Genomic DNA, 26,288 nt, shown 5'->3' on the forward strand with positions numbered 1-26,288 from the left:
AGCATGAAGAAGCCGGAGCAGCTTTTGACACAGCTACCAGCTTGTGTTTGCTGACAGATTTACCATTGCCAAAATCTAATCTTAAGTTTAGACATTTTGGCCATATTTTACTGTTTTTACTGTTACTGCAGCAGGACGAGGGATATAAGGATCAAGTATCAGCCCTTTATTCAGCAAACTGAAAGGGTACCAGAGGGTACAAAGAGATCCAGCAGGTTGTCTCAAGTCATGTGACCAGATTCTGAAAGAATCAGTTTAAAACACTGAATGCAAAGACGTGGCTTCACACGTTTTCTGAACTTAAGGCCTCTAGGAGGCTACGTTCAACATAGGTCTTTTCAGAGTGAAGACATGTCAGCAACAGCTCAGAAGCTAAAAAGTGTTGCCGTTTTACATACAGAAATCTATACATTTATCAATTTACATACATGTAATTGCCTATTCTATTCAAAGACATCTGTAATGCATAGGGAATCCCCCAGAAAACTAAAGTTAGGGAAAGTGAACAGGATATACTCTACCAAAAGCAATAGCAAGCCATATAAAAATAGCTACCCCAAGTTTACAATCACTGCTGTTCTTCTAAAGGGACTGAGCCATCTGAAAGTCTGGATCAAAGCAACGTGCTGTCAGCTGCACACAATTAATGTTCAGCTTGCAGTTGTGTTTAATTTCATTTACAGAAAGAGTTGGCACTCTGTCCTTTCAAACATTTCATTCTGCATAGTACCACTGGCTTCCAAAATCAGATACCTTCAGGCTTCGGGAAATAAAGTCTTTGCAGTGTTTTGTGTACTTATCCATAGCACAGGACAGGAGTGTGATGTCCAATGCTAGAATCACTGCGGTAAGGCTTTCAGCAGCCACCCACTTGGGAAACACGGGGGATTCATCAGCGCCAAACAGGTTGGTAGAGATTTTTGGCCAGTGATACCTAAAAGCATTTCATTGATTAAAAAACATATAGAAGCTGTCAGACTAACTACTTTCTGGGTTTCTATAATCAACACCTTGTTAGATTCTGGGCTTGGTTCTCAGTAAACTTTTCACAGACTATCAACTGCTAAGTCTATGAAAGGAACAGAACTGAGATGAAATTATGAAGACGAAATGGTGACCTACTAGAATATACCCACTGTCTGTTTTATAGCAGGAGAGGTCAGGAGTAGTTAAGCCCTCGATGCCCACTACTTATCAACTTCAAACAAACCAAATGTGTCAGTGACAGAGGACGAACCTTGATCCCTTTACATCAGTGCAACAACTGGCACTGGAGCCCATTCAGCACTGGGTACTCTGTCGCACAATTAATCACCCTAATGGAGCCATCTCCGCACTGTGGCTGCTGCGGGCGCTGTCCACATCAGCAGCAGTAGCAAAATACAAATTCTTTTTCTGGCTTAATTCTGCTCTATTTATGTGTTTGCATTTTTGCGATGTTGCTATTTTGTGGAGACCATTAGAACTTTCATTCACACAGACAGTCTTATACAAAATACAAATATAAAAGTCATCATACTCTACTGCACCATACTCTAGCATCATACTGCGGTGACTGACTGCGATGATATCACTGTACATGGCTTTGATTAAGCAATCATTTCATCACCCACTACACCTGCGTAAATTTGCGGTTTATGGTATGTGTGTTCAGGTGTCTGTTCGTAAAGTCATTTTTAGTCAATTGCATATTAATTCCCTGATATTGTAGATGGTTTGGGTTGGAGTATATTAATTTGTTTGTTTGTATTAGATATTTGATTCCTCAAAGTAGGCAGGACAGAATTAATAACAGTGGCAACACAAACCAGACAGATTTCTCAGAAACAAAATCAGTTCCCAAAAAGAATGTTAAAAACAATGTCAGCAGTAGCACAAACAGTCAAAGACAATAACAGAGATATGGGTAATAATGCAGAACAGTACGCACCTATTAGCCCAGAGCACTCTGCTTGTGGCTGCAACCTAATGCTTTGTTTTACTTTCAGCGCATTTGGACGTGTTGCCATAAAGCTACAAATGACAGGAGATGAAGGCAATGGTGCCTAGAGCTGAGGGGGCAGCTAAGTGGGCTTGCATAACAAAATAACCAAAAACCATTTTCTAGAACCATATTTTGAATTTTGTTAGAGCAGAGATGATGCAGAGTTTCCCCTAATGAAAACACTGGATTCCAGAAGGCATGCCTTCGACAAATTGTTTTTTGTGGCTCACTACCCGAACTCCTAAAGGGCTGCGTGCCTAATAACCAACTCAGTTCGATATATTCAAGTTGAAATAGCAAAAGCAAAACAGCATTATGTCGCATATTAAGAGACGATGACACAATCTTCAGCCAGCTCAACGACATTAAACAAGACATACTGCCTGTCATTAAAATGCAAACACAGCCGGCGAGAGCCTGACACAAGCCGACAAACCTCAGAGTTACACCTCCTCCCTACCTATAAGAGATTATTATTAGTTTCGCTCAGATGTAAAGCATTGCCTGGCTTCCTTCCTTGAGAATGACTAAAGCGGTATTGACACTCAAAAGCAAATGCATTCTTAGTTCAGTTCCAAAGCTATAGCTCCAGTATAAATAGTTGACAAATATAAGAAAGGAATTACATCCGTAGTGTGTCCTTATGGATACAATTATCAGCTCTACCCGTCCAAACTTTTATTACGGTTTGCAGTTGTTATTGATATGTCAACAGCATACAAGCTTTGAACTAACATCTTGAAATGTGCTTCCCTTCCATGAAGCATTATGACCTACTTTGACAGAGAAGAAAGGGACATCTCTATATTTCAGAAAGAGAGGCACTTTTAAAATGTTAGTTAAATTAACCATGGTTTAGCCTTAATTGCTATGAATGTTTTTTGGAATCATGCAATTATGTGACTGCATGCGCCAATTTCACAAAAATGCTCAAACAGTAAAATGCAGATGGACAGTTCTCAGGTTTGCATAACCTGCATGGATAATTTGCCTGGTAGGTGGCAGCAGTGATATGTCTCAGCTGTGGGCGGGAGGGCATCACACTGTCTCTCCTCTAGATGGGGGGGGCTGAGTAAATGTGCTAAAACTGTCTCACATGTAATGACATGTCTTTAGTTAGTTCGACATTTTTGACTGATGAGAAAATTGAAAATAACTGGATCAGTGACATAACTGTTTAAGGTCAGACATCCCTTCCAAATTTAAGGATTAGAAAAGACTTTAGCAGTCACTCATTAATTTAAAGTTGATTTATTTAATTGTCTTTGTGTATGAATGTTGTCTGATGCCAATGGGGTTTTTTTCCAGAAAACTAAAATGTTTCTTAGCAGTAGTTATTCTTCTGCAGTGTAACACAGCAGTGAGTTTTGCTAGTATATTTAATTTTGTCAGTTATGTGATTATTGTGAATTATTAATGCAATTTGCAATGTTTTGCCTGCTGCTCCCTTTATGTTTCGATTACAAAGACACCAAGTAAAGTCTTGCCACTTAACCTAGTCTAAGTTGCTTTTCCTCCTTGGAAACAGGCCAGAATCCCTTACATTTAGAATAACTTTGTTCAGATCTTAATTACTCATATTACATATTAATCATTAACTATACATATTGCACATTCATACTGCTCATATGTTTGGTATCACTGTTACCTCACATGACAACAAATGTGTCTCACAAATGTTCCTGAGCTTTTCCCATCAGACTAATGTGTAAACGGCCGAATAAACAGCCTTCATACACCACAGCAGCCAGTGGTCACATTTTATGACAGATTGTAAAAATCTCACATTTTGACTGATTTTGACTCCTTGTCAGAAATCGGAAAGACACAGATTGAAATATGAATCATTACAAATCAAACTGATGTAATATTGGTTTCTGCTAACTGAAGATTAACAGCATAGTGGCTGAAGAATTAGGACTTAAAGAAAGACAACAAAAAGGAGCAATAAGCAAAAGCAACACGTGGTAAGAGAGCACCCTCAGTTCTGTAAGCGGCCTACATTCTATTTGCTGCTATCAACAGGGATTTCATGGGACTGTTCTGTTTTCAGATGCTTTTAAATTGCATAGAATATTACCGTGGCTCAGGAGTGTTTCCTAATACTACAGGGATACGCTGAGGCTCTGCTGCTTTCTGTCAGCTGTGCATTTAGTAAAGGTACCACTTCATATCTATTGCCAGCATTGCAAAATAATTCTCATATTTCTTCCTGAAAAGAAAACGCACACAAAAATGTGTGTTGAATTAGGTGTAAAAGTGCTTCTCTTTATGGTTTGAATGGTTTTGGTTGGTCCCATTTCATATAAATACATTTATCAGCAAATGAGCTGCAGCCTGCAGGTTAACACATTTCGTGGTTTCAGATTCCCTTCTGTTTTGAAAAACACCTACATAAAACTGCTGGGGAGAATTTTTTTTTTTTTTTTTGGGGGGGGGGGGTCACTGCTATTCTGCTACAGTAACTTAACATTTAATTTACTTTATGATGAATATTTACAGAAAAATATAATTACTCTGTAATCTTCTCAGTGAGGCTCGGTCTCACAAAGACTGAATCTCTGAACATTTCCTTGGAGGGGCTGTGCTTCATAAACTGACAGTCATTAGGAAGTGAACACTAACCTCCAGCAATGCAGTACCTGGGAACATCCCGGAATGAAAAGACAGCTCTGCTCACACTTATGTAATCATGTACGATGAAGAGCATTAAATTGACATTTGATTCTTGCAGAATCATCTTCAGCTATTGTTCTTTCTCAGAAAATTCCCTTTTCTCTCATCTATTAATATTAGTAAAGCTTTACTTTACTATTAAATTACTATTAACTATTACTATTAAATCCAAAGTTCAGGACACTTTGAAGAGTTTTATTTTAAATCTAAAATTATTATTATTGTTATCATTATTGGCAGTTATCTTTAAAAGCCACCAGTACTGAAGTTCAGTTTTATAAAAACAGAAAGCCCACATCAATCACATGGAATGCATGTTTCCATTTGAAGAAGATTTCTTTAAAAGTTGCATTGCTGCAGGAGTTACCCAAGGCAAGACCGCAGGATTTGGAGTGACGTGAATATCAGCACACCAGGACTGACAGCATGTGAGAGTGCAGCGCAGTGCGGATCAATAGGTGTTAATGTGCAGCAGGACGCCCCCCCCCCCAGGATTAAGCAAATCCAACAGACCCCCAAACTTGCAGATATATGATGGCAACGTATGGAGCCAGGCATGCAAAATCTCCGCCACCATGCTGCGACGGGGCCCGTCCTCCTCCCCCCCCCCCCCCCATCAACAATGCAGCTCGCTGCAGCAGACACGTCTGCGAGCGGCAGGGATCAAGAAACGGCCGCGTGAGCGGTGGAGCCGAAACCTAACGCAATGAATGGGCTGCGTAAGAAATCTGCACTGCGCGAGAACCCAGAGAAAACAAATATCATATAACAAGGACACAGCGCAGCTGCAGCCTGAGCCCCGTCAGTCATACTGTCTTCATGCCGGAGCAGAATGACAGGAAGAGCAGGATGTCAGGAAGTCGCCATCCAGGCCAGGTCGGCAGCGCTGTCCTTCCCACTTCTGCTTCAGGCTGCTTCATACCTGCCTTCACAGTTCACAAAACTCACCCGCTGTCCTGCTCAGACAGGCGAAACAAATCCATGTGCAGAGCAAAAATATTCAACTGTGAGCTTCTTTTTCAAATATTTTCTTTACAACCTTTTTTTTTTCCTCCCCAATCCACATTTAGAGCCACAGATGGTTTATATAACAAGGACTGTTCATCTCATATCCTTTGTAGTTTAAAACTACATACACAAGGAAATTAGACTTATGCAGCAGTATGGAAGTAGAATCCTAACAGCCTCCCCATGCCTACCAGGGAGTGACCTCCTGGCCCCCCACCATTACGCATGTGTAGGTCAGCTGCCTTTCAAGAACTCGCTACCAGGCACCCATTAACGGCATTCTGAAGAAGTTCACAGGACACTGATGGACTCTGACATCCCAACAAGGACCCTTAAATGCATTTACGTTAAGCACCTAGCTGGCCATAAAGCAGAAGGGGGCCACGTTACGGTTTCTTCACATGGCACCGTGCCGTAGATGGACACCAGAGCTCAGCTTAATTTTTCAGCGCCTCTAGCACCATCCTCTTTACGACAACACAAAAGCTCTTTAAAACAGGCTGTGCTGGATTTCACGCCATATTCACACTCACCACACACACACACCCGCACACAGGCACACGCTTTATGATCACGCCAGGGTGCAGCCCTTGGATAATAAAACCAATATGGATCCAGCATGTCTGCTCACCTCCCTCCGCAGGCTGATATCACATGATGTCAATGTGAGGCAGAAGTGTAGCAGTGATCTTATAGGGGCTTTTGGGCCTCTGACTTTAGGGCAGAGGTTACAGTATGGTGGCGACCCAGTGCCAGGGTAACTGGCGGTCAGTTTGAGAAAACACATTTCATTTAGTCCTTGGCGACCGCACACTCAGAACGGCGCCATTGAAGTCTAATGCAATGCTGTACGGTGACAACAGTCCTCAGAGATAAAGGGAGAGGGTGTGATGGGGAAGAAATAGATAAAGGCAGCCAGACAGCTGTTACAGATGACTTTCACAGCTCGCACGATGCTGTACCTCCAGTGAACAGCAGGGGTCCTCCTTTCTGCCCCCAGAAGGACACAGCTGCCCATCTGACTGCTGTATCTGACACAGAAGTGTAATGTCTGCACGCAGCAACACACACACACGGCTACACAGGCAGTTCTGGCTACTTTGGGTAACTTTTACGAAGCAACATAAAGGTATGCATAAAAAATGCAGACCTGGCTGTATAATATTAATGACCATAAATGTTTATTTACAGTTATAAGCTACACTAACACACAAAAACACACAAATACAGCTGGACCTACAAGCAGCTGGGCCCCGACAGGACAACAAACACACACACACACACACACACACACACACACACACACACACACACACATTTGAAGGGATGTGCAGAACAGCAGCTCAGAAAACCACACCAGCAAAATGGGATCCCCACCGAGCAGCTTTCGCCCTGAGACCCTCTCCATCAGCAAGAGCTCTGTGTCACAGATGGGCTGTTTTGGCATCGCATCTCAGAAGGAACGCACTGTCAAGGAGACCACAGAGCGACAACGTGCTGCAGAAACATCTTGAATGCTTCATTTTATCAATACATATATGTGTGACATAAACATTTCAATGAAAGCAGGACTGGAAATACTAACAAAGCTGACAATGCTCCGTATATGAGTGTGCTGCACTTCCTGTGTATGTCTTGTCTGGCTGTATTGTGGTCCTGTTTGTGTGACCGCTGACCAGCTCTCTCTAAAGCTTCATCACTCTGCAGGACGTGATTACTTTAACCCTGGAGAAGTGTCACTGGCTTTGGCAGGGCCAGACTGCAGCTCCGATACTCAAAGGCCCACATGTTTCTCCCATAAGCAGTAAAATGACCCCATGTCTATGTTATCTCAGTCTTTGCTCTCCTGGTCTCCCCCCCAGCTGCCCCCTCCCTAACCTCTCCTTTCACAATCACTCCCCTCACTGCAGACTCCTGCCAGTGTGTGAAAAGCGCAGTGTAATTAATCCTGTCACATTAACATGCCTTCCTCTCTGATGAACCTTGGTCACCTTAGCAATCTTTTTTGATCTCACCAATACAGCTGTGCGACTTGGATGTATTCCATAAATACCATAATTCAACCTGAACACCCTGCCGTACTATTCATTCATCTGGGACGGTGCAGATGACCTTTATGAGGAACAAAAACAAGGCACCCCTCTCACACCAGGATTTTCCTAAAACGTCGCCGCGGATCCAAGTAACGGCCTCCGATGGCTAAATTCTCTGCAGAGAGGTTATAGAAGATTACAATTCTACCTTAGCAGTGTTAAAACTCTCCATTTGTCTGAGAAGATCTAGCATGTGAGATACAACAACAGAATAACGTGAACCCGGGAAAACAGCAGGAGAGGCCTAGAGTCCGGCTTGCAATACAGCTGACAGGCACATAAATCTCAGAAAAGGCTGGAAGCAAACAGCCCTCAGCACTGATAGGATCGCTTTGGCGACCGTGAGCGAGGGAGGAAAGGAGGGAGGGAGGGAGCGCAGCCAGCGAGCCACCAGCACCCTCACCATCCTCAGCTTCATTGAGGGACACGTAGCCCTGCCTCTTTTCTGCCCCCCCCACAAGGTTGTCTGGAGAGCCCATTTCCCTGAGCCCCGCCAGCAGCACACCCCTCCACCCCAGCACAGCACGCTGGTGTTTTTCGCATTAGCCCAGGCTACTGTGCACCTTTCACTAGGCAATGAGGGAAACTGCCTTTCGGCTCAGCAGCAGCCCTATGGAAAGTTGCTTAGGGCTCTTAAAGGCATATCCTCTGATATTTCCAAGGAAGGTTTCCGAAAGACCCAGAAACCAGACTGCCTGCTTGTGTAATTAAACTAAGGGGGGGTTTTAAAGATCGATGAAGAATTAGTTCAAAATTTAGGAATGTGGAAAAAGTGCTTGTCGGCCTGCCTGCAGAACACAAACACTGGCGGTAGAAAGTCACACAGCGGAAAGGAATGCTGCGACTTAGGAGCCAGGAGAATGGGGGGTCACGACCTGGGTGGGCGGAGTCAAAACACCCAGAATGACATCAGAGCTCCCACTTCCTCACGTCAGAAAGGCAACATCTCTGTCCAGTCAGCATTACACAGCTGAGCCAGTATCTGCCTCCCAAACCATCTCGTGGCCACAATCACACCAGCTCTGGCGTGGCCTCCTTGCTGGCACATCCGCCCAGCCGCCCAGCCAAGCTGTACTCAAACACACACTCAGGCACAGTGGATACACACACATGGGCTGCACACATTTCCCCCCCCGAACCTGTCCCTGTACAGCGCTGAGGTGTTAATCCACAAAGCAGCACAGCAATCCTGTTCATATCAGTGCTGACTACTCTTCCCCGGGAGTGACAAAGATCACAGCAATCAGACCCCCTAATTACAAACAGCCAGAAGCCCTGTCATGCTAGCGTGGAAACGTAGCACATAGAATGCTGTCCGAAGGTCTGCAAGTTCACGTGTGTTGGAGGTTTGGAGGTGGGGGTGGAGGGTGGGGGGGGGGGGGGGTGAGAGAGACCAAGAAATAGACAGACAAGTAGAGAGAGATCTGAGAGCAGAGCCTGCCCTTACCTCCCTCCTGGCCCTGTGTATCCGTAAAGCACTGTGCAGAGGTACAGAAGCCTGGAGCCGCTGCCTTGGATGTACACTGAGTGTCTGGAATCTGGGATGAAAGGAGAAGTCTTCATTACCAGCTGAGAGCCCGCCCCCTTGCGCACAGCCAGCCAGTAGCAGACGGCAGTTTGGATTGGCAGCCAAGCCTGGCCCAGCCAAAGAGAAAGTGATTTATCTGCCAAAGAAAACCTCCAGCCTGCTGCCTGCCAGCGCACTACAATGCGGAGGAGGAGGAGATTAGGGGCGGAAGAAAGCAGGGGAGACAGAGAAAGAGAGAGACAGAGAGGGGAGAAGGAGGGAAGGCGAGGAAGAAGGGAAGGGACAGAGAGTGGGGGTGGGAAAGCGTAGAAGACGGAGCTGGGGGAGGAGGGAGGACTGAGCGCCGTAAGCTGTGAAGGAGCAGGAGAAAGTTAGGGCCAGGTCGAGAGTGGAGGCGAGAGCCCATGAAAATCACCTGGGACAATGAAAGGAGCTCCTTGATAGAGATCAGGGCGGGCCAGGCGCTCTGGAGCCGTGCGTCACTGCGCTCCGACACTTAAATCAAAGGGATTTGCTGATATTTATTCTCCAGCTTCCCCTCGAAAGTTTCCCTTTCCTACCAGCTCCTATTTTTGCACGTATCCAAAAGCCGCTCCTTTTTTCCCTTCTCTTTTCCACACTTTGGTAAAATAACTCGTCTTCAGCGATCCTGGGACACATCACTAGGGAGGACACTAAGGTGCAGCATTCAGGGGGAAATGAGTATTATGGGGTATAGGAGCTGTTTAAATCACTCCCGTCTGTGATCACATTGATGCCACCCCAGTACCCCTGATCCCAGCCCCTGCCTGTGACTCAGACTCCCAGTGTCAACAGTACACTGGCGTAATAAAGCCCAGGCACATTCACACACACACACAAACAAACAAGCATCCAATGTGTGACATGGTGCACATGGTATTAATTAGCTGTGACAGTCTTTTATTGGTTAAAGGTGAGGGCGATTACAGCAGCAGCCGGCTGAGGTGGACTGGCCACAGCCAGTGCACAGAGGGCGTGCCAGGCAGGTCGTTCCAGGCCATGTTGTTGCTGGCGGTCCCTACAAGACCATGTTAAGAGTCCCCAAATGGCTCTGCACGGGAGGACAAATATGCAGTTGGCCTGAGATTAGCAAATTCCCCCGCCGCAGCCCTGAGATCCGCAATAAACTGTACAAATGGCAACATCCCTGCAGCATCTACTCAGTGGTTTTATTGAAGACTCAAAGGAAGATTTAGGGGGAAGTTCTTAGCCCCAGTTCAGTAAAATGGGTCAGACCTATGGTGTCCCTCATGCAGACTCCAAGTGAGTCCAAGGCATTATGGGTAGAGTTCAAAAGGTATTATGATTGATTAAATTACCGTATGCGGATTCTGATAACGAAGCATCTCGTGAAGACTCTGAACTAAAGTTTCTCCGGACTTAATCACTGTGCTACGTGCTATCCCTTCTACAGCGAGGACTACCTGACGTCCACAACAAGTCCAGATGTGGAAGGTGTGGGATATGAGCGAGCCGTGAGAGTGGCAGACCACGTCGAGCAGGTTATCAGTTTGCAGGAACAGAAGCAAAGCCAAGGCGCAGGGCACACCGCCCTCTGAAATGTTCACAGGCAGTGCACGGTCCCCCCAAGGGTGCAGGTTGTGGTGTGGCCACACCCATCACACCCCAGTGTGCCATTCCTGACTGGGTCAGGGTAGCCCCACCCACAAACACAAAGCAGCCTGGCACTATTGACATTAACGACCGGATGATGTGTGTTCGCCCAGCAGTGTGGATCAGGAATAAGGACATTCCCAGGGCAGGAGTGGCCAATCAGCTTCAAGAAGCACACATTCCAAAGGCAGAGTTGACCAATGAGCTGTAAAAGGTGGGACAGGGAAACCTGGCCACAGGGTCATTGCCCAAACAAGCCCTCTATTGAGGTGAGGGATGACCTCTCTCCTGCGTCTAACCTGAGTGACAGCTATACAAGGAAATGGCAGAACCGTGGGTATAGAATGACTGGTCTCTGTCAGCTAAGCAATGGGGGTTGGGGTAAGAAAAGAACATCCCCCTGACCCCTAAAACCTGTCTCTGATCACCAACGGGACACAGGAACAGAGCAAAACTGAAATACATTCTTGCATTTGATTTAAGTTAAATTGCAAAATTAGTGTAACAGTTTATCCCTCAGGAAAATTGTCCCATTTTTTTTGCTGCTGTCCATTTTTGTGAATTTGGATCTTTTAAACCTCTGAAATAAAGTTTACATTCCCCAGCACTTGTGTAAATTCAGATTAAAATCAGATATAGCCGGTCTCACTTCTGCCAATACACGTATGTCTCACAGAGGAGGGGAGAGAGGGGGGTGGTAGTGAGCATGGCTTCTAGTTAATGGAAAAACGCAGCCCTAGGACACCCAGACTGTATGAACTCAGGTATTCAATACACACTCTGACAAAGAAGTGTGGAAGAGACAGGGACACTTAAATGCTTGCAGGGTCTGAAAATGATACAGTAACTTTCAGTACTCCTCTTCACATACGTGCACATTGGTGGATTTTCATAAAAAAATAGGGGAGAGAATATACTAACGGCCATCTGCTCACCCCCAACCCCGCCTCACCTCAGAACACCCCCAGTGCAGGATTCGGACATCATTCCAGACACAACTGGACAGGCTGCTCTTGCCTTGACTGTGACAACAGGGCCAATGATATTTATTGCCATGTGTGAGGGCGTAGGATCTGTTTATGGTATGAAAGTCGTGCAGAAAGCAGCACTTGGCCAGAAGGATATGCAGTAATAACAGGCAAAGCGCTGCATTCACAAGCCCTAACCGAAATATCTGTGCCCCACCACTGGAGAGCACGAGGTCTCCCCCCCGGCACAAACAGCCCTTTGATTAGCTCCCCTCTTCACGCCGTCCCATCAATAGGCCAATCTTTCGAGTGCTGACCCCCCTACAGGTGAATAGGCCCCTATGTGCCCAGTTCCCCACAGCTTAGTACAGCTGCCCAAATCACCAGTGGATTCATTATGGCTATCAAAAGGGATTCATATGCAATTTTCTTCCAAAAATAAGAGAGGAAGTAAAACTGGAGCTGTATGGTGTTAAAGGGCCTTTTCACTGTGATGTGACTGAGCGTGTGTGAGCCTCTGAGAACATTGATAATGGTACCAGTGCATCACAAACTTGTGGGATGTTTGTTATAGCAGCTGTTACCTCAGTTTACATTTACTAGGGTTAGGATTTGCTACATGTGATGTATTTTTGGGAAGTTGAGAGTAATTAATCTTAAATATACTGAAACATTTTTCTTGCTTGTAGCCACTGTTTTTCCATATACTGTATACAACCAAAGTTACAAATGCGTGCAGACACCTCAGAACAAACCCTCCTGTTTATATGGCTGATAGTGTGGTTAGTATAAGTAATGCTTTAATAACATCCTATAAACAGAAATATAGTAAGAGCATCTGCACTGGGTTAAAGCCCTTCTCCTGGGTTATTCCCTCCCTGCATAGGACTGGCGTGTATAGAAAATGGATGGAGAGATATTAGCAGCATGTAAAAAGTGTGTCTGAAATTGTATAAAGAATCTGAACAGTATCTGTGTTATCCGTCTATTCTGAAATAAGGGGAAAACACAAATGTGGCACGTCACCGAGAACAGGGTGCAGAGGGGTGCCAAAGTACAATGGCTCATAGCTACAGCTCGTGCCAATTTAACACGCAGCACCTTATTCTCGTGCAACTCTCTTCTTAACCAAGGGAAATCAAAAATGTATAAAGTCATTGTGTTTCCAATTTAAAGCAGGTGACATTCATTTAGTTTTCCTCAACTCCATGCATCACATGGTATTTGTCAAGAGTGTCCGCTTAGGTGTGCCAAGCTAATATGCTAAACATTGTGACAGACAAAATGCACAAGAAGAAAGACCTTTTCAAGAACTGAATGTGTTACAGTTATTAAGTATGTCAGTGAAGGCCTCACTATCCTGACGCTCTCCTGAATTTTGGACTGTTACCATTGTGCTGTTGTGCAAGATTTATGTCAAGGAGAGACCAAAGAGCTTACGGAAGTGGAGCTGATGCCATGCTGGTGGCAGTCATGAGAGATACGGCTTGAAACCCACTCAGGTCCCGTTCACGGATCCTCGAAGCTGTGGGACTCCAATCCTCCACTCCACACATACGCAGGGGCACTGAGTAAGTACTACAGGCACATGCAAGGCCTGCAGCTAGTGAAAAACACAGGGAAGAGCCCGCAATTACCAGAAAACTAACTTCCGCAAAATTATTTGAACTGGGAAAATGAGAGCTACTTGGATTAATACAACCTAATACAAAAGCTCCAGTGAAAAGGTGAAATTACAGGCCCCTTTTGGATGCTTGTGGGAGTTTAACTTACACAAAAATGTAATGAGGGCAGAACGAAAAATGATTGGTTCAGAGAGATAACCAGTCAGAATGCATTTATAAATGCAGCTGGCTTCGTTTTCAACCTGGGCATGGAGCGCTAGTCTATAATAATCATTTTCCTTGTTAGTTCATTTTTGACCCCCATCAGCTATTCAAAAAAATCAGATTGTGTGAGGAGGTGGGTGCAAGCAACTGGAGGAGACAGAACCAAGATCTGATTGGTTGATCCTGCCTTCTCTTACTGATTTCAACAGAAGTCAATTGACAAGCAATGTTTAACATATCTGCACATACCTTCCACACAGACATTTCCTTTTTATTAAGTGTTGTAACTTTTTGACTCATTGAGTTCTGTTCTTGCCATCCTGCTATTAATTGCGATTGAAGGCACGGGCTCTCAAAGCAGTGACTGTTCTAGACCATGTCAATGGGGGGTAGACTGCAGCCAGTTGTTCTGTTAGAGGGGACAGATGCATTTGATGCATTTGTCCTCCAAGTAATACTTACACTACTTTGGCAGCATTAAGAAGCAAAAGCAATTCTGAGAACCAATAAGTTATGTATACTATGCTTTGCAGTAACATGTTACAGTTTTTACAAATACATAGCTCACTCAGATTTCCTGTTTAGACTGTCTTGCTTCCACAAGCTCGATAATTTTTTTCTCTTTAACTTCGCTTTTCACCGACTGAAGCAACTCGACCCCCCAGTGCACCCACATTAAGAGTCCGTCAGAAAATGTGCTTCCGCTTGTGTTTCGCCTGTTCCCAGTGCACTAAATTTTAGCCCACATATAATGATAATAACAAATTTATTTCAGACACAAGTAGCATACGTATTTGGGAGGGGGGGGGGGTCAAAGGGGGGCATGCATGTTGTCATTGGGGCACTGGCTCCCCTGCCCCTGTCCCAGAGGGAAACTAAACACACATGTTTTAAGTTATTGTGAAGATGTTACTAATTAAAACTGCTTGTCAATGAACTTCTTAACTCAGCTTTTATAACTATAATTTGGGTTTCAATGTATTACTACATGAAATGAATGTTTTACTTAATACTACTGGTTGTTTGTAATGTGATAAATATTTTTGTATATAGATGAATAAAATCATTTATTTTTGCAGGTGTCCCAAGACTTTCACTGTACATGTTGGTTTCGTAGTAAAGTGGGACACTACAAGTACCATAAATGTAAATACAGACAAAGGCCCCTCAACTCCTACTGCTGTATGTTTTCACTATAGAATTTCAGTTCTTACCTCATTATCGGAATTTATTTTAACATTGCTTTGCATAACATGTCATCCGCCGTAATGCAGAAAATTCTCTGCAGGCCGTCCATAAATGGGGCTTGTCAGTGACAGCACATTACTGACACGCAGCCCACCTCCGTCACCGTCTTGGCAAGTTTTGTAGAGTGTTTTAAGGAGTGGGTGGTAAAAGTGGGGGGGGGGGGAAGAGGGTTATGGGGGGGTTCCCTTGGGTCGGGGCCCTGCTTGCCAAAAAGAGCAGCTCAGTAACTGGACGACAAGCCACCCTTCGAGTCTGACACCCAATTACAAAAGCAAGACCGTATTTACTCAACAAAGGCAAAGAAAGCAGTGGGCAGAGCCCCCAACTTCACACTTTGCTTCACCTGCGAGGTCCAGCTGTTGGAAAGGACAGAGTCAGTCTAAGGCCACACTAATAAAGCTCATCCAGGATAGCTTTCCGCTGCTTAGCCACCACGAATCCCGCTTTCCTCAAGGCCTTCTGGAAATACGCTCAGTATCACATCCAGCCAGAATATTCCAGTTTATGGACCGGAATGCTGTTTCACAAAACACTTTCTTATAAAATTCCTTAGATCACCACTTGTGGGGGTTTCAGTGCTTTATAGATATTTAGACAGGCATCGCTAGTGCTGTCTGGATTCATTCAGTCGTTTAAATTTATCTCCATCTTCCTAATAACACAGCTGCCATATTTACACATTGTTTTCCATTTAATTTGCCCTCTTTTTACATCTTCTGCGATGTTCTGCTAGACTGTTGACGGACTTGACAGATGGATGCATAACAGAAGATGTTAGTCTAACGTCTTAAAAAATATATGACAGAGTAGCTTGGATATGAGCTGCATCGTTGCTAAAATCACCTCGTTTTTCTCGCCGCGTGACATTTTCTGGAGCGTTGACTGGCCCTCAGCTCTACGCCTCCGTCCGGAGCCCATCATCTTGCCAACGCTTCCATCACACGCATGCTGCACCTTGCCCCCCTCCACCGGTGCTGACCTGGTGCACTTCCCAGCGCACTGTCCGAACCGGCTGGCCGGCCCAGCCCTCTGACTGAGAGCGCATGGTAACCATGAGGGCTAAACGAGAGCGGCCCTCTGCAGCTGCTCCACAAGAACACGTACTGCCAAGGCGCAAGAAGGCCTCCTTCTCGCGGAGTCTTTAAAGCTCAGCCAGTTGCTGTCATTGCTCCCTGTAATTGACCTTAAATATACTTCCTCTAAATGGCCTGCCAGGCCTGGTCTCCTGCCCCCATTGCTTATACGCAGAATGACCCAGAGCAGCCGGAGACGGCTTAGCCTATATTTAGCCTTGTGCCCCCTTACGGACACGGGGGGGACGGAATCACCGCCCGCCCTTATGAAAGGTGCCTGCCGCAGGCACCTGGTGACTGGCTAACAAAGGGACTGAGCCGAGATCTAAAATAAACCACAATCGCCTTCATGATGCAAATATCCTCCAGATAAGCCGGCAGATAAAATGCCAAAAATCGCTATATAAAGCCGAGTACGTTTACGATGCAGAACGAAGGAGCGACTATGACTTCTGATGAAGCTCCGGTCCTCCTGTGGGCCGGCTCTGATTTTCTTTGCAAAGAAAACAGCAATTTGCGCTCTCCCAAAATGCACGGTGTCCGGCAGGCCCACGGCGGCTCCTCCCAGCCGCCCAGCTGCACGGCTTCAGGCCCCATGCTCCGCAGCAGGTGGGCTCCGCTCCATCGCCACGGCGACCCTGCCGCGAGGTCAGCGTGCGTCCTCACCCATCTCAGCAGACGTCGGCTGGAGCAGACGGGCTCTGGGCCTTTAATTAACTTCAGATGAGGTAAAGCGATATCTCCACCATTAATCTGAGCCATATTCTACAGGATCTCTGCAGGCTTTTCTCTCTTCTACTTAGATGTCCGTCTTTTGGCCCGAGATGAAAGTCAAGGAAGACTGAGATGAACATTGCGTTAAGTAACACGAAGGTCACTCGTGTTGAGATGATTACTGTTTTTTCATACTAACATTTGGGATATTTTTTAATCTGCATGTGTTATTTTGAAAAAAAAAAGTCAGCATAATACCTGCTTTTCTATTTTGGAAACAGGTTTTTTTATTGATACTTAACAAGTTAATTTGTTTATCTGGGAGCAGTTAAGCCTAATAGGTAACACATCTTCTCATATCCATTTTTTATATTAGGTCATAGCTTTGTACCCAGTGTAAACAACTGATGGGAGATACCTGTAAAGAATGGTTTGGTTTAAATGTCCATATAAGACTGTAATGCAAGGTAATAATCAAGGATGACTAAATGATGGAGTGAAACACAGATCAAGCTAAAGCATGAAGATCAACCAGCATAGGTGGAGTAATAATTAAGGGGGTGGATTTATGCTGAAAGCCCAGGAGAATCAGGGCTGTGCAGCCCCCAGGACAGTGGGCAGTACAAACGTTATTTGACACCGTAACATCCTGCATCTATGTCAGTAAACAGTACCTTAGTATATGAAGCATTTCACTGCTCCTTGGACTCTGCAGCCTTCTGGGCACAAGCGCACTCCTCCAGCCAGTAAAAGCGGATCTTCCCTATAATTTTTCCTTCTCACTGACCAACACCACCTTTTCTGCACATGCAGGCAGTGCATATTTTCCCAGAGAGACTGAGACTGTTGACTCCAGTGGCCCAGGATCTGTGTCACTCCAGTGGTCTTCATATGGCTGGCAGATGGTGGTATCCCTCTCAGCCCATCATCAGTTGGGTGTCGCTAACTCATCACTACCACTGCTACAAACCATTTGTCCAACACAACCAATATTTATTTTCCTCATCTTTCAGCCCTGCTATTTATCAGCTTGTCTGTCATGGCTCTCCTCGTGCTTTAGGGTAGATCATTTCACATGTTGAATATGGAACAGCTGCTAATTTCATGTTGAAAAAGTAAGCTTGATTAAACTGAACTGAGATGAGCGCATCAGTTAAACCCATTCCTGACTAGGCACTTCCCTGTGGCCGACTCCATGTGCCTGGAACTGTTAGAAAAATCATGCTTAAAGGCACAGTTTACACTGCAGAGGTAGATGTACACTGAGATATGTATGCAGGAGCATGATGGGATACTGCATTGGGGTTAGCCTGTATTTCAGGTTTGCCCGTTTGTGCCGTGTGACCAGAGAATCAGTGGTCTGCTGATCTGTCAGTCATGGCTAATCCTACTTCAGCCAGGTCAGAAGTGACCCATTCTCCTGAGGTCAGTCAGAGCTCATGAAGAAAAGATGCAAGTGCAATACAACAGCACCTGGAGCCTCATTCTCTGTCTGATCACACAAGTAATACACCAAGAATTTGCATAGTTCGAGGCAGTCTACGTCACACCGAGCCAAAAGATCACATACAAAGACAGAAATGGGACGTCTGGCAATTCATCACTGGATAGGTGCTGTAAGAGAGGAACGTAAGGATGACTCCTGTCGGAGAATGTTTCACTTTCTAGTTTTAGGGTATAAGACGTGTCAAGACAGGTCAAGTCAATTTTACTTTGCCCACAACACATTACCTGCGGAGGCAGCCCAGTATTACATTTCAACTCTTTTTTTTCAGGAGAGGAGGGTGGAGCAAATGTTTCAAATATCCCCCGTTCACATGGGTATCAATATGTGCCCCTCAAAAACATTTCTAACACTGTATGAATTTGGAATGAGGCAAAATAGAAGGGAACAGGGAATTAACATTTCAAATGGGAATAAGGAGATTTCTGAAGCTCAGCTCGGATCTCACAGCATTCCCGCTCCAGCGTCTGTGCAACCTTGCTGGGAGGCACATAAATCAGGACTCGTAACTCCAAAGCACATTCAGATGCTTCTGTGGGCTTCACGGGCTAAAACAGAGGCAGCAGTCTATACTAAATCTCGATGAAAATTCCACTTTGATGCCCGATATGGCCTTAGGTGTGGTGTGTGTATTTTTAGCGTGATTATAATAAACATACAATTAATATAAGCTTTGGCTTGGCCAGTCCTGAAAAAAAATGTGGGTGGCAAGAAAGTGAAATCACACCACTGCCATTTACTGCCTTCCCTCAGGAAGTGCTGCTGGGAGGTCAAAGGGCAACGGTCAAAGGGGGCACGATGAAGGCACACACACAGGTGCAAATTAAGGAAAAATGCCACATGACGACAATATGCAATTGTCTACAAGAGACTACAGCCCTCGTAAACACAGCCTGAAGGTCTCATTTTAAAAAAGTCAACATGCCCTCTTAATTTCTGCATTCAAGGGATGATCATTTGAAGAAAAAAAGACCACACCGGAAGGCATTCCTTCCTCCAAGGCACTTAAAAACCTTTTGGCTAACCACACTATCCCTGTCACATGCTTGGGCAAGTCCTTGGTCTCTGTATCCCCATAATTGAAAAACAGCCAGGCCAGACCCTGAGGACAGCGGTCAAAGCAACCTCACCACTCTCCTCAGGCCAGACCCTGAGGACAGCGGTCAAAGCAACCTCACCACTCTCCTCAGGCCGGACCCTGAGGACAGCGGTCAAAGCAACCTCACCACTCTCCTCAGGCCAGACCCTGAGGACAGCGGTCAAAGCAACCTCACCACTCTCCTCAGGCCGGACCCTGAGGACAGCGGTCAAAGCAACCTCACCACTCTCCTCAGGCCGGACCCTGAGGACAGCGGTCAAAGCAACCTCACCACTCTCCTCAGGCCAGACCCTGAGGACAGCGGTCAAAGCAACCTCACCACTCTCCTCAGGCCAGACGCTGAGGACAGCGGTCAAAGCAACCTCACCACTCTCCTCAGGCCAGACGCTGAGGACAGCGGTCAAAGCAACCTCACCACTCTCCTCAGGCCAGACGCTGAGGACAGCGGTCAAAGCAACCTCACCACTCTCCTCAGGCCAGACGCTGAGGACAGCGGTCAAAGCAACCTCACCACTCTCCTCAGGCCAGACCCTGAGGACAGCGGTCAAAGCAACCTCACCACTCTCCTCAGGCCAGACCCTGAGGACAGCGGTCAAAGCAACCTCACCACTCTCCTCAGGCCAGACCCTGAGGACAGCGGTCAAAGCAACCTCACCACTCTCCTCAGGCCAGACCCTGAGGACAGCGGTCAAAGCAACCTCACCACTCTCCTCAGGCCAGACCCTGAGGACAGCGGTCAAAGCAAAGCAATCTAACCACTCTCCTCATATCGGTGTGTGCTGTGTCTGGACACTGTCACATTTCCTCATAGTGCTTTTCTTCCTGTGTTATCTGCATTACCATGATTTGTGACACATAATTCTGCTCTTTGACAGTTTCGCTGACACGCAGTAGGTTTGCTCTGTGTGAGTCACGTTACACTGTCCACAAACGAGACAGAGAGAGACACAGCTGCCCTCTGCATCTCTGAGCGGTGGCGTTATCACCCACTGGGATCTCAACTCAAAAGGCTCCCACCACAAGGATGTCACACTCAGCTCAACACTAGGGCTCTCCTGTCAACAGAGCGAAAGCCATTAAGGACATTTCACGCATATGGGAATGTATGGAGTCGTCCGTTTCTGTAGGTGTAGGTGGGTAGTACATTTGTTTAGACATATACCAAGAAAGCACATGTGTGTTCATTTCAGTGTGGGAAAGAGTGAATGAAGGTCCAGCTGCTCACCTGTATAAAATGCTGTACATCAAGCAGCACTACTGATTTCCATATTATTCTACGTCTGATAACGACACTTAGTTTGGACCGCAAATCACTCCAGGCCATGCAGAAGCCTCACTGTGGCTCCAAATGCTGTCTGAAGTGATATGCTCCCTGCAGGTGAATTCTGTATTTTATTTCCCCGAGTAACCACAACGATTCGCAGCCTCCGCTGTAAAGTGGCATATTTATGGCACACAACAACTATAAATAGAAAAGCATTTCAGATAAAGGCATTAACAAGACTATTGTGTTTCACATACAAGCTCAGCTGTCTCTAAAAATGATGGCTTTCGTTGGCTGCGCGCCACTGCACTTTCACCTGCGCCAGTTTCTGAAATTTACTGTCATCGCAGTAATTTCCTGTTTTATAGGCGGCAGCACAGTGCCCTGACGATGCAGTGGTGAGTTACGGTGGAAACTGCAGGACATTCCAGGCGATCAGCGGGGCTGTGAGCCGGCTGCCGGTAGGAATCAGCCCCCCCTCTAGGGGGCAGCGAGAGTCACACTGGCGTCAGCGAGGTGAAAATGTTTGATAAACAGCTTAAGTGAAATATATTCCACAGAAGAAAAAAAAATAACACAGAAATTCCAAAAGCCAGCTGCCCCCCATTGGCACCAGGATGCAGGTCAGCAGTCAATGAGGCAATCAGTGTAAGCAGTTAGCCCCACCCACCCCTCACGTTGACCTTCCTCTCCAAAGCCTCTCTCATCCCTCGCTCCCTTCACACTCCTTGTTCCTCCCCCAGCCCCGGCATGATGCCTGTGACCTAAATTCTGGGCCGCTGGGCAGCGTTAGTCATGCTAAAAGGGGCCTTTTTGCCTTGTGCTAAAAAGGGGGCTGTGGCCTAGAACAGAAGGTGCTGAATTAAATGTGACGATGTTCAGATGATGCAGGAGAGCCAAACATCAGCACTCGCTCTGGCACAGTGACCCTGACAACACACAGAGTCTGGGATAGGCTACAGGCACTGAGAGACAAACACAAAGATACGCTGCGAGTGGTTTCACACATGCACAAGACCAGGCTGCTAAGGAAAAAACACACACACACATTTACACAGATGCACAAAACACACACACACACGCAGGCATGGACATGCATGGATGCCAGCGATCTCACACGCAAAAGCTTTTGCATCCTTGTCCAAATTCCTGAAAGCGCACAGAAGACTGACCCTGCCTTGAGGTTCCTCTCCTGCTGTGTCCCAGGACAGGAAGGGTGGAGCTGCATTGCTGCTGCTGCTGCTCGCCCAAAACACTCCCTCCCCTCACACCCAGGAAGCAGCGCCACAGGTGTGGTAATACCTGACATTCCAGCACCTCAGCTGACCTCTGGCAGCGACTTGTCAGCCTGCTTTCACTGTGCCTTTCCAAGCTGGGCAGGTCATTTCCAGCAGGGTCTCTGGGCTTCTTAGTTACGGCACCAAAATAAACCCAATGTCTGAGATAAAGACTGACGCTAAAAGGCACGTTAACACTTTAGTTTAAGGTCTGCTTCTTTATTGTTAATAATTTATTATTAAATGATCATCAGTTTAATAGACCGAAAGATTTATTCACAAACAAATTTATTGCAATCATTTCTTTGTATCAATACACTTCTAAATTTGTAAGTGAATCTTTCTATTAACGACTACTGTATATTATCAAATCATTACTAAATGTTTGATATCTAAGGAGGAGTCCTTTAAAGCTCAGCTATAACTCATTTATAAGTAAGCTTACTAATGAAGTTTTTTCTTAGTTGCAAATGATTTACAAGCTCTTTAGGATTTCTAAATTTGATTGTGAGTGAATCATTTTATTTACTATTATATTATCAAACAATTAGTAACAGTGTTAATAGGTAAGGAGCAGTCCGTAAACTAAAGTGCTACCAAACACTCCATCTCTAGATTAGCAGTGACCTGGCCCAGTAACATACCACAAACCAGCGCTAGTTACAATGTGTCAGTGAAAAAGGGCAATGACACTATATACATACTGAATAATTTACGCAACCATAAAGTGTGACGCAGCTAGACCGTGCAAGTTGTGTCAGCCACGATCACGCATGTGTACACAATGAGAAGGACACACAGATGCAATGGCTCGCATTTGAGAAGAAACATGCGCACATTGCATCATGTAGCTCAGCGTGGCTCTAGTGCATGACACTCAGAGCCACAGGAGAATTCACAATCACAGATGCACTTGACATGGTCAGGTTTAGAGCAAGATGTGGTGTAGGTACAAACAAAAGGAGGGACCTGTATTTACTGTAAGAGAGTCACTGGATCATACAGCAGCCATGCAAGAAAGGGAGCGAGTGTGTAACTGCGAAAGACACGCTGACACACACAGCAAACGCAGGATCCCTCACCTCACACACTGCACGGCGTCCCCTGCGTCCTGGCTGTCTCTTTCCCCCTCTCTGTCTCTCTCTCTCTCCTCATCCTATACTAATTCTCCTTCTCTCTCTACCCTCCCCTGAAGAGAGGGGGATGACCGAGGTGAGCAGAGTCCTGCTAAGGTTTAAACGCAACCCCTGAGAGGGAGGAGGCGGGAACCACCGAGGGCTGCTCCGCACTCACATTCTCCTCCTTCTTCCCTCCCTCCATTACTGCCTCCCTCCCACTTTCTCTCCTCTCTGTACTATTTCTTTGACTCCCCTGTTAACCCTTCAAAGCTACACTTCAAATGACCTGATGGCTATTTGCTCTGACCAACAGCAACACATCAGTGAGAGCATCAACAACATAATGTCCACAGTCATGCAGGTACAGGGAGGCAACCTCCCACCGTATCCATTACGGACACAGTCCCGTCATACCAATGTCATTTTTAAGCAACTTTGGCCTTACAGTCTTATGCAAAAGTTTGGCCACAACTTGATAAATAACAGATTTTGGTCATTTTTTAATTGCAAAGATGTAAAACACAATCTCTCTAGGAAATGGAAAAAAATTCACAATATTTTCAGCAAACATTGATGCAGTTACTTTTTATGCCATAAATTGAACAAAGATAAATAAAAACATTATTGTGGCACTGTGCAAAAGTTTGTGCACAAAAGTTTGTTAACCTCCTCCGGCAGATATCACAGCTTACAAACGCTTTTTATAGCCAGCTAAAAAGTCTTTCAGGTCTTGTCCTTGGGATTTTCTCCCATTCGTCCTTGCAAAAGGCTTCTAGTTCTGCAATATTCTTTGGTCGTCTTGCACGCGCGGCTCTTTTAAGATCTACCCACAAATTTTCAATGATGGTTAAATCAGGGGACAGTGATGGCCATTCCAAAACCTTCAGCGTCCCTTCAGGTAGTCCATGGTGGTTTTGAGTTATGATTAGGATCATTGTTCTGTTGTAGAAGCCATCCTCTTTTCAGCTTCAGCTTTTTTAACAGATGGTGTGATGTTTGCTTCCAGAATTTGCTGGTATTTAGTGGAATCTATTCTTCCCTCCACCCATGCAATGTTTCCTGTGCCACTGGCTGCAACACAACCCCAAAGCATGATAGATCCACCCCCATGCTTAATAGTTGGCAAGGTGTTCTGTTCATGAAATGCTGCTCCTTTTTTCGTCAAACATGCCTTTTCTGATTGTGACCAAAGAGTTCTATTTTAACTTCATCAGTCCACAGCACTTGATTCCAAAATGCATCAAGCTTCTGTAGATGTTCTGTTGCATACTTCTAACGTTGGATTTTATGATGGGGATGCAGGTAAGGTCTTCTTCTTGTCTGTGCAAGCATGGCTGCACAGTGGAACAATGCATCACCACTCCTGAGTGTACTAAATGTTCCTGCAGCTGTTTTGCAGTCAAATGGGGGTTTTAATTTGTCTTTCTGACCAGCATACGAGAAATTCTCCCCAAGAGTTTTCTTGGTCTTCCAGATCTCATCTTGACCTCCACAGTTCCCCTGACCTGCTATCTCTTAATTACATTTTTCACTGTGGAAACTGCAAGCTGACAACGCTTTGCTATCTTCTTGTAGCCCTCTCCTGCAATGTGGGCATCAATAACTTTCATCTTCAGAGTCTTACACAGTTGCGTAGAGGAACCCATAGTTGTTGGGTGTCCACAAGTGTGTGCACAAGGTTTGAAGAGTCAGAGTATTTGTAAAGCTTTGAAATTGGCACCAGCTGACATTTACTAATGACAGCTGGTGCCATGCATCAGATCTAACGAGCTGATTAAGGTCTGAAACCTTGTAAAAAGAATCTGAGACTCTGGAACTTTTGCATAGTGCCAGAATAATGTTTTTATTTTTTTAATTTTGTTCAATTTATGGCATAAAAAGTAACTATGCATCAATGTTTGCTGAAAATATTGTGTATTTTTTTCCCATTTCCTAGAGAGACTGTGTTAACATCTTTTCAATTACAAAATCAGCAAAATCAGATATTTGTTAAGGAGTAGCCAAACTTTTGCATAAGACTGTATTTGTGTTTACAACTAGTATTACAACGACTTTAATTACAAGGGATAAGAAACACAGAATCTATATTTTTTAATTATCCTAGTAATTATTTTCCAAAAATATAATGATTATTTATACTGATTAATTAAAAACTAAACTTTTGGATTACTAATGGGATGCCTAGAGACACCAAGTGGTCTACAAACTGCCTATGAATACATCAGGTTTTCCTCTGTCCATCAGCCTTCCCCTCCGAAACGGCGCAGTAATGTGTCCGCAGGCGATGAAACGGCACGTTAGCATATGTCGCCGTGCCTGTGGCGGCACCCCCACCCACGCCAGCCTCCGAGATGCATGGGAATCATCACCATCTAACATTATGTGGTACTCTCCTGCCACAGGGAAGTTTTCTGATGACTCACAGTCTCGTATGAAATGCAACGCGCCCGGAATCAAAATAGCAGGCTAGTGAGCGAGATGTGGGGCCGCCAGAGTCTAGGATGTGCAAACGCTTGGGCACACAGATGTATCGCTTGGAGCCCACAGCTATTTCCTTCAGACATGGCTAGGGGTCTCCCTAAAACCAGTACAGGGAGACAAAATTACTCACTGCTTATTTCTCACCACTTTCTTAATCCTCAGTCCATTCAGCAATAAACAATACGAGAAGGGTCCTGTAGATAGAGTAGAAGTTAGGAGTAGTTTAACGTTAAGGAATCTGTAATAAAATTACACAAACGTACTGCATACCTCAGTTTTTAAGATCGTGCATTCCATATCTGTTGTACTGTTTTATATCAATAATTGCTTTGTTTGATGAATTAACACTTCCAAATAGCATGGTTTAGTCCTTTGCATTCCATCTAGCTTTTAGGTGATAATCATATTGGTTTGACTCAGTCCTCCTACATTTAGTGAAGTAAATTATCCACAAAAGCAATCATTTAGGTCAAAATAGCATGTTAACCAACTCCTAAATGTGAGTATCGCACGAAACAAACAAACAAAGAAATCTAAGACTTAGGATAGTAAAAGTGCAAAACAACAGAAAATGTGTAACCCAAGAGTAAATTGCTCGGATGGCGGACATTTTTAGAAAGACTCAGTCAGGGCCAAATCATGAAAGGCTGGTATGATAATAACGAACCTACATCTTTGGATCTTTCACATCTATTCTTATACTGTAAAAGAATGCACAAAGAAGCCTTCAATCTCGTCATATGTTGTTTGTATGGTTTTCCGGCTACAACATATACAGTCCTCACAATA

The 26,288-nt window shown here is 45.1% G+C and overlaps 1 protein-coding gene across 5 annotated transcripts in view; it reads right to left on the minus strand.

The window, feature by feature from the left end:
- Positions 1 to 26,288, minus strand: part of LOC125706037 (uncharacterized) — a 129,167-nt gene that overhangs the window by 27,398 nt on the left and 75,481 nt on the right. Inside the window, exon 5 of one of the 5 annotated variants that reach the window (XM_048972469.1) lies at positions 9,209 to 9,299. The exons of the other annotated variants lie outside the window; for them this stretch is intronic. The gene's annotated coding sequence lies outside the window, so the exon portion shown is untranslated. The remainder of the gene's footprint in view (positions 1 to 9,208; positions 9,300 to 26,288) is intronic. 5 annotated transcript variants of the gene reach the window in all.

This window comes from Brienomyrus brachyistius, chromosome 13, assembly GCF_023856365.1.
Source record: "Brienomyrus brachyistius isolate T26 chromosome 13, BBRACH_0.4, whole genome shotgun sequence".
In the NCBI taxonomy this organism is placed as follows: domain Eukaryota; kingdom Metazoa; phylum Chordata; class Actinopteri; order Osteoglossiformes; family Mormyridae; genus Brienomyrus; species Brienomyrus brachyistius.